A 10,042-nucleotide genomic window follows, 5' to 3' on the forward strand; every position below is an offset into this window, starting at 1 on the left:
GATATCTTTCTAGGTTTGTAACCAGAATTCCTTTCTTCCCAACTCCCGTGCCCCTGGATTTTCTCTAGAACCTTGTGGAGATAGACAGGGCATCCTTCTTAGCTTCTGCTGAGCTGCCCTCAAGCTTCCATAGTTACCCCGCAGATGTGGAGGTCCCTCCTTTCTTCAGTTGACTGTCAGTGACAAGAGGTGTTTAAACAGCAATCACTTCAGTGCTGGGAAGATTGCTGCTGGTTCAATTCCCACTGTTTTCTGAGTGTTTAATGCCTATTCAGTATTGTGCATTTGCCCAAAATCTTCTGAGCCTTAAGCCAGTAGTACCAGAAGACAGCAGATTGTCTGAGCCTCAGGGGGGATTTTTGCCCAGTTTGTTCTTTGGTGATTATTGTCATAGCAGAACTGGATCACTTGCTGAAGAAGATATCTTGGGGAAAAATTATAATAATGTTTCAAAATATGAGAAGCCTAATGTTTGTAGAAACTGTAGATGTATAAATAGGTTATGCATTTGAACAAGGAGGAATTACAATAGATCAGGGCTTAGAAACAAATAAATACTTTATTAATAAGGCTCATCGCAGCTCTTGGGATGTGTTTGAGGGAGTCAGGAAGCATGCATAGCCTCAAGCTCTCCCAAATCATATATGGTCAAGCTAACAGGACCTGAATCTGCCATAGTTCATGGGCTCTCTGGGGGCAAGGGATGAGAGGCACTGGAAAAACAGAGATGTCAGCTTCTCCTCTTGTTTCACTAGACAGTGTTAACTGACTGTATTCTACTTGGCCAATCATGGTCCTAAATACATTGTTTATTTAGAATTTTTAGTAACCCTTTGATATTTTCTATACAAACATACTGCTGTCAGACCCATGTCAGCCCTACATTCCAGAGAAGGAAACTGAGGCCCAGAGGAGTCAATGGCCTCAACGACACCATGACCCCCTCCATCCTTGACCATGATACTATGCATTTGGAGAAGGAAAGAGTCATCTTAGTACTAAAGGAGGAGAGAAGGATCAATGAGCAATACAATGGTAGACTATTACATGCTAAGCATCTAGGGTTGTGTTTATAAGCTTCACTCATCCAGGATTGAGCTTGTCCCTGGATCTGTAAAGACTAGAATCTGGGAACTACTCTGAGAAGATAAGACGTACATAATAAAGCCAAAATAAAGCATAAGCCCAAACTGGGATCCAAATGAGCACCACAGACTAAGAGCACAGAGCTCACCCTTACAGCGCTTTGTGTGGTTAAATGGCAGCAAAGAGGGAGAAGGGGATGACCCACACGTAAAGAACATGGCCAAAAGCCTAGGGTGTGGAAATAGCAATGACTCCACACTGGCTCACTTAGAACTTGACCCAGGACATGAACTGTAACCACACTCCTCCAAAACACAATTACAGTAGAGTTTCCCACCATGCTCTTGACAGGACAGCAATGGATAGAAGCTTCCCATGTTCCCATGGCAGCATATCAATATCTCTACTATAACAGTTACCTGGGCATTTTCTTGATTGGTGATTGATGTGGGGTGGGAGCTGGCACGGTGGATGGTGACACCCCTGTGCAGATGGTCCTGGGTACTATAAGAGAGCACGCTGAACACGCTAGAATGGATGAACAACCCAGTAAACAGAGTCTCTCCACCGTATCTGCTTCAGTTCCTGCTTTGGCTTCCCTCCACGATAGACTGTAAACTGTAAGTCAAAAAATCCCTTTCCTCCCCACGTTGCTGTTTGGGTCACGGTGCTTATCAGAGAAGCAAAAAGTGAATTAGAGCACACAGTATATGAATCAAGACTTTGAATTGTGACTTTACTTCTCCTTTGCTCCGGGACCCGTAACTTGCCAAAGAGAGAGAAGCAAGGAGGGAGAGACCGGGAGAGACCGAGAAGGGAGGAGTAGAATCCATTTACTCGTTCCGTAAACATTTGTTTTTATTGAATCTTAACAATGTATCATGAACTCTTGTTACACGTTGACAGACAAAAGTATACTTTCTGTTTGTTTGTTTATTTGTTTTCCTTCTGTTTTTCTTTGAGACAACCAAGTAACTCAGGCTCGGTTTTGAACGCACAACCTCCCTGCGTCACCCTCCCAAGTGATTGCAGGCACATGGCACTGTGTTCACCCGTGGTTGGATAGTACTTGCTTTAGCTCGGAGGACTTCAATGCAGTCATGCAAATCATTACAGTACCACCATTACCAGTTCGATTAAAAAAAAACATTTTGCGCAGCAGTCCTTATTCAATGGTTTTCAGAGGAAAAGGCGGTAGAAGGGAGCACAGAATGAGGGCACAGGAGAGCCCTGCGGCCATAGTAAGCAGCTGCAGCGGATCTAGCCGTTTAACCGAAAAGTCCTCCAGTTTACCAGGACATCAGATTGCCATTGGGCTCACTTTGTCCTTAGGGTCAAACTGACAGTACAAACCCTTAATGACACCGTCGCCCCTGAGATACTCCCATTCCACAGGGGGAGGGGGCTGCTTAGAAACAGATAAGCAATCTCCTAGAATCTCAAGCTAATGACTCAGCAGTCTAGATTCTTCCAGGTTTCTCAATACACTCGCAGAAGATGTTTCCTCATTGGATCTCACGCTTCGGGTTAATCAGCCCTGAGCAGGTCAGTAAAGGAACTTCTGGGAAGGGTGTGGGGAGGGATAGGATCCTAAAGTCCAGTGAATTCTTTAAACTAGAATACAATGGAGGAAGTCAGGGTGTGTGTGTGTGTGTGTGTGTGTGTGTGTGTGTGTGTGTGTGACATGTATGCATCTATGGGAGGGGATTTATATATTTCTTTTTCTCTGTGTTTGTGTGTGACATGTATGTGTCTACGGGAGGGGATCTACGTAGCTCTGTGTGTCTATGTATCTGAATGTGTTTTTGTATCTATGTATATCTCTGTGTATCTGTGTGTGCACTAATGGACCACTTAAAGTATTCCCAAAGTAAAGGTACTGTAGCCCTCTCATTTTCAGATCTTATCTATCTTAACATCCAATCAGCTCTACTTCCAAGCAGGCCCATTAACTCTTTCAGGTCTCCAGGGTACTATTCATACCATTCAATGCCTCTCTGGTACTGAACTCTCTGAGCACGCCACTCAAGGATGCTATTTAGTTTAATACACTTGGGACACATAAAACTGGCCCCTGGAGGCCCAAAAGAGTTAACCTGGACCCCTCTCTAAATTTCTGGCTCACCACTGGGAACTAACTGAGAAACTGAGATAACAGAGTCGAGTGTCTTAGTACCTGGCTCAGAACTCTATGGCCATGAGTGGATCTGTAAGAAGGTTTTGCTCATAGTCATACAACAAGCTGGTCACACAGACAGAATTGCTCTCAGGTTTCCAGATATTTTGTCTGGAGTTTTGCCTATGGCTACCTTACAAAAGAAAACACACACACATACATACACACACACACACACACACACACACACACACACTCAACTCATAGCCAGGAAGGAGTGCATGCCTTTAATGCCAACACTAGGGAGGCAGAGGCAGGTGGAGCTTTGTGAGTTCAAAGCTAGCCTGGTCTACAGAGTGAGTTCCAGGACAGCCAAAGCTACACAGAGAAACCCTTTCTTGAAAAACAAAACAAAACAACAAAAACAACAAAAAACCCCAAAAACAAACTCATAGGATTTCTTAGGGAATGGGAAGATGGAAGTTCTGTAGACAGAGGTCCTGAGCATACTGTACTTAGGCCTTTGAATGTCTACAGTTCTATGTCTACATCCCTCCCATGTCTCTAAATGATCTGTTTCGCTGTAACTCCTGCTTGGATGAAACAAGTTCTCTGAAGACTATGGAAAACTCTGATTTCCTGGCTTCCTTCCTGGATGGTGGTACAGCCACCAGCAGACATGACCTTTCTGGGTTTACCTCAGCTCACATCAGCATGTTTGCAGCTCCCCAGAGTTTATTTTCATCTCTCCAGGAAACAAGACCTCTTGAGAAACAGGAGAAGACAGTCCCTTCACCGTCTCCAGCTGTCTCGACTGAAAGCCTGGCCCAAGTCTGGGCAAGCCTGCATGGGAGATGCCAGGATGCCACCTAGCTCATTGGCCTGCTGAAATGAAGCAGCTGGAGTCTACAATCGACAAAAGCCCCCAGTTTAAATCACTATGGCTGAGGAAGGGGATTGATAGTAAAGAGTAAGGGGGAATTTCCTGTGACCAAACCCCTCCTGCGAAGGTTTCAATGAATCAACCCTGGAGCTGGAAGTGAACTTAGACATCAAGGATCTAAACTTCATCACAAGGAAAGAAGGGACATGAGAAGAATGATCGATGGTGGAACGAGTATTGAAGTTACAAGAGGCAGCAGAAAGAAGTTTATAGCTACCTCACACACTGAGGCATTACTTAAAGGGCACAGGGCATTGAGAATGTCAGTGTCAGCAGGGATAAACCCCACGGAGAGCTAAAGAAACACTTATGGTTCCTAGAAGCAATCTAGTTCACCTGCCCTCAATCTGAGCCACATTCTTCTGCACCCTCTTCTTTGGTCCTTTTTGTTAAGGTCACGTATCCTCCATGCCTTCACTCCTGCTATTTATGGAAGCTCTTATCTCCCTATTTTCCTTCTTTCAGCTAAAACAAAACTCCTTCATAAGGAGGCTTCTGTTTCCGCAACAGGGTCCCCTCTTTATTTTCTCCTTGTCTCCTTTCTTCTGCCCATCTTTCCTTGAGACCTTGTTCTGGAAGTAAGGATCTGATATTCACATACAGAGCCTGCAGTGGGTCAGAGAGCTCTGGTCCATGGCTTCAAGGTTATTTCAGAGTATAGAGGTATTCTTGGAGGTATCTGTCCTAGAAATCAGGATGAGAGGTGAAATAAAGCAAGCAGACATCATTGTTTTTAATAGGGCTTTAAGCACAAAAAACTCTTGGAACATGGTGGGTTGTTTTCCACATTAGTTCTCTGAACTAGAACCCATGTCTCCTCTGTTCAAGCATACTAGTGAGTGAGAAAATAATTGAGGATCTTAGAAGTCTAGGTTTTAATTTTATGACCAGTATTTACAAGTAAGTCATGTTTCAGACAAGATAGAAATCATATATATATAGAGAGAGAAAGGGGGGGTGGGCATCTGAGATAAGTTGTAAGAAGACTAAAGAAATGCACATGAAGCATTTAGAAAGGATTTTGACCCCTAAGTACTCAATTCCTATTATCATACCTTGCTTCTGTAGCACCTGGGATGGTTTATGGTACATGTACAATTCTGACAAACCCCTACAAACGATGGAGTCTAACCCTTCTCATTTGACTATGGTCCACATTACTTGCTTCCTTCTAATGAGTATAGCACAAAAAAATAGTGCCACATATAACTGGGTCTCAAATGTAATTATAAGAAGGTGATGTATCATCTGGCTTGTTGGAATTCTTGTCCTTAGAACCAAAATACTACATACTAAGAAAGGCTAGAACCCATAGAAGCTATATGGAGGTGGCTTAGCCCACAGTGTTATCAAGTGTACCAACTGATAACAGGAAACAATTGTATCTGTCAGTGAGTTAAACTTCAGGTAACCCCCAACTTCAACTTCCATCACAAAGGTACAGAGAAGGATATCACCCCAAGTTTTGCTTGAAGTCCTGATTCTCAGACTCTGTGAGCATTCTGGATGTTTGCTTTACAACAACTAGTTTAGGAATAATTTAAGCAACTGTAGCCTTTTATTTTTCATCACTGTGAATTTCTATTTGTGGGGATCTTGGCAGAACTCAGGAATCACTGTTACCTCTTGATTTTGGCTTCGATACTATAGCTCTTCTTAACCAGACAGTAGATTGTAATGGTCTAGAAAGTTTAAAAAAATGGCAATATCTTGATTCAGTGCCAATTATAGTGCATAATTTGAAAATATTCCTCATGCATTGCAATAAGACTCCTCCAAAGGGGGAAAACCACTGACTTATTACTACTCCTTACATTGTGTGCCAATTGATGAAGACTTCCCATCGTCCATTAACGGTCCAGAAAGATCCGCTTATACATGGGTCTTAAGAAGACTGCATTTGCAGTCTGAAAGAACTAGAAGTAAACCTGGTGCTTCTAGTACATAAGTCTTTCTCAGTAGAATCTAGGTTAGTAACAAAAGATCCCAAACTATGGGTTTCACAAGAGAATCTCCAGTATATTAACCATGACCTTCTCAGATCTTCTCTTCAAAAGCTGGAAGATTTGAAACAAGGCAGCGATGTTCACTTTCATCCTCCTTCAACATTGAACTAAATGTTCTAGCTAACGCAACTACAGAAGAACAAAAGTAAAAGATATCCATCTGGAGATGAAGAAGTAAAAGTGTGCCTGTAAGTGGTATGTATGTGAGAGTGTGTGTGTGTGTGTGTGTGTGTGTGTGTGTGTGTGTGTGTGTGTAAAATCTGGAGAGGTTTATAGTGTGCCCTACTATGTCCTGAAAACAAAAGGCATTTCTGTCCATCTTTCTTCACCACTTTCTAGGACAGCAGTTCACCAACCTCAACGTGGAGAACAGAGCTACTAAACATGAATTCTCAGGCCACATTCCCAGAGATGCTCAAACACTAGCTGGAAACTTCATCTTAAGAAGCATTCTAGGCTGGGGTGAGGCATGTGAACTTCCATACTAGACTTTGTGAAACACAGAACTCCATCTTTCAGAAGTCCATGTGTGCAAGGAACTCCTTACAGCCAACAACATCACCTATGTGGGGATCTGAGCTTATCTTCCCAGCAAGTTCTGTGACTTTCCACATATCCCTTGACCTCAGGCTTCCTCAGTTCCCTTCACTACAGAATGAGGTAAATGAATATTATATTCTTAAGAGTTTGATGTGAGCACTCAATGTATTAACATGGCAAACATATTTATTGCCACGTATGTGACATATCTGCCTGTCCCGGGGCACTAGACTTCTCATGTAGACACCACAGCCAAGTGCATCTTTGTCCACCCTATTCACCTTCTTTACCTTCCTCTGACCCCCTCAGAAAAGCTGTGGGAAGCAGACACCGTTAGTAATGAGATGAAGAATGGGCCGGCTGTTCCCTCATAAATGGGAGCCCTTCTCAACCTTAAGGGTCCATAGCAAATCTAAGTCTTATCACCAGTTGATTTTGTTCTTTTCAATTTGATGTATACCCTTTGTGAAACCAGGTTTCGTTTTCTTGTTTCCAGTGTATTTCACCAAGAGCTCATTTCCATACATAAACAGAAGACTCCTGTTTTTACAACTTCCTAACTCCTAAAAGGTATTGACTCCTCCCCCATTCAGCAGCGCAGTAGCAAGCCTGTAGAAGATTGTTTTGCACCTGGGGAGGTAGCTTCCACTGCTTGAATAAATAATTTATGGGGATCAACACTTGCTTAAATGAATGAAAAGAAAGATGAACTGGAAAGCATCTCTCTTCCCTCCCCAAATCTCCTCATGAGAGAAGCATTAATGGCATTCCTTGATGTGCACAGGTGGACAGAGCTGAGCTGATGGATGCCAATTGGGACACTGCGGAGAACAGCCCTGCTATGAAGCTTACCTGATAGTGAGCTGAGAACAGAGGGGTTTTTTTGTTTTTGTTTTTGTTTTTGTTTTTGTTTTTTAACACCAGATACTGTGACCACTGACAACCAGGGAAACCAGCTCTTGGCTAAACGTGTGGTTTCCTGAAGCAGCAAAACCTCAGAAGGAGAGAAAATTAATCCGGTCAGAAAGAAGGACTCAGAGCGAGCTGGTGATTCACACTGTCCTCGGGAGGAAAGCTGGACGTGCCCTCTTAAATACCCTTCAACTGTGGTTTCCTACTACTTTGTTCAAACGTCTATTTATTCCCAAATATTAATTGTATCTCAGAAGGAGTGTGTTTAAAGATTTGGCTTTAAATTTCCCTCTAGAAAACTCATTAGAGGTGGACAGAGCTGAATTTAAGCCACTCTGTTCACAAAGTTCTTTGGAGCTCAAAACGTACGTTCAGGCAACATAGAAGAAAAACTAGAACTTTGGAGTTGACGTCCGTATTTCTCCTAGTCTGTAACACAATACTGTGCACGCCTGCAGGGAGAAGAAAGAATATATTCTTGACCTTAAGTGACCAATTCTTGATCCCTTGTAAACATGAACGGCTGGCAGCTGGGCTTGTGTGTGCTAAACTCCACCCCCTCATTCACATACCGCGTTTGGAGGAGCTTAGCAGCACTTCCTGTTTGAGGTCATGACCCAAGATCAGAGTAGCTTAGGCAGGGTCAGGAAAACAGTATCAGCTCCTGGGACTGGCTCCCTTAAGCCTTGAGTCATCCTTCCCTATACCTGAAACTTAGAAGCCAGAGGTGGGCAGAGAGCAGCAGGAAAGCTGATAATTAGAGACAAGCCTCCCCCTGTCCCAAAGGCTCATTTCTCCCAGTTCCCTACTCTCTCTCACACATCCTCCTCCTCCTCCGAGGGGCTAGAGGAGTGGATCAAAGACGGGATTATACCTCTTTGAAGTGGTGACATCGTTTATGGATCTGAAGTCACGTCTTTTCAGACTGTCAGTAAGGCAAGAAGAGCCTCAGGAGCTCAACTTTCCGAAATGAACCTGTCTCACAGCTCTGCGGCAACCGAGGGACAGGAATGGATAGCCACAGCATCCTAAAAAGGATGTCTTTCCAGCACACAAAGTTGCTTGATTAATTAATTCAGGCATTGTAATAACTGAAGTAATTGAAAACCAAGTATTTATGGCTGAACAGAACCTCAAACAGGTCTACTGGTTTGTCAGTCAAGGCTGGGGTTATTGCTATATAATCCCTTAGGTTTTTAGTTTTAGGTTTTTCCCCATGAAAGTCAAGCTAAGTGCCCAAGGCTGCTGTTCACTGCCATGTGTGCACATTACCTTGTGATAATAACAAATGCAATCTGAGGACATTTATATTCACAAACTTTGTCCTCAGAGTCAAGGATAGGAAGGGGGCCAAAGGCTGTGCTCGGAAGTCCAAACAGCAAATTTTAGGTAAAATGGATGAAAACTCTAGTTAATATCTATGACCGTGTTGTGCCCACCTATGGCAGTCTCCATAAATTATAATAAAGCCAAGAGAACCACATTACTAATGAACATCAATAAAAGGATTGGATAAATGAAAGTTAAAAATAGAAGATTTTAAGCTGCTTTGTAGGATGATAGAAATCTTACACAGTCCCTCCTTATGTGTTCCTAAAATGCCTGCTGCCGTCTTCAGCACTCTCAGGACTACAGAATTCCTGCCTGTTCCACTGTGACTCTTCAACTCCACTAGTTTCAAAGATGCAGACAACTGGAGCCCTCAAATCTTCCATACATCAGCATGTGAAGCCTGCCTAACGATAAGGCACCATCCACAGACCATAAGCAACCACACTAAAAGCTCCTCAAAGGGAATTTTCTTCAAACTTCACTTTCTACGGGGACCAGGCCAGTAGTGTACAGAAAGATCAGGCAATTGGAAAATCTGGGCCCCACTCCCTGCTACTCTCTCTCTCTAACTCCAGTCACTTTTCCCACTGAAATTTATAAGCCTGGTGCTAACATTTTCTAATTCTTAAGAGATTACAAAAGTCCCCACAGGGAGATGTCTTTTGCCACCTTATACACGGTTGTAGCAAGTTAACTTTTGTAAAACACCATACTAGGAAATTAAATCACGGCTATGAAAATAAACATCAATTTGGGATCCGTGGTCTACAGTTTTATCTTTGGACTTGTAGACAAACACATGTGCTTTTTATCTTGGCACATGCAGACACACACATGTGCTGCCAACAGACCAGTTACTGGACTCTCCTCAGTCTCCACAGTGAGAGATCTGGAAATGGAATTTGTCAAATTTCCATCACCCTTGGAGATAACTTGTAGAAGTCTTGGCTTTGTCCCTTTATTAATTTTGTGTGTTTTATGCTATAATGATTTCGGTATCATTCACTGTAATGAATGATGGGCCTAGTAATTCATAGCATTTACCAAAAGAATCAACAAAAGTTTAAAGTTGCGCTGGGCTGGCTACATAGTGATTTCCTGGCTAGC

General features: G+C 42.9%; 1 long non-coding RNA gene across 1 annotated transcript; it reads left to right on the forward strand.

Annotated features, from left to right (window-relative positions):
- The first annotated feature begins 607 nt into the window (after window positions 1–607).
- Gm32979 lies at window positions 608–9,780 on the forward strand. Its single transcript, XR_386592.4, has 3 exons — window positions 608–2,631; window positions 6,491–6,811; window positions 7,188–9,780. It is a non-coding gene; the product is annotated as a predicted gene, 32979 (long non-coding RNA).
- The last annotated feature ends 262 nt before the right edge of the window (window positions 9,781–10,042 follow it).

Source organism: Mus musculus, chromosome 19 (genome assembly GCF_000001635.26).
Source record: "Mus musculus strain C57BL/6J chromosome 19, GRCm38.p6 C57BL/6J".
Classification (NCBI taxonomy): domain Eukaryota; kingdom Metazoa; phylum Chordata; class Mammalia; order Rodentia; family Muridae; genus Mus; species Mus musculus.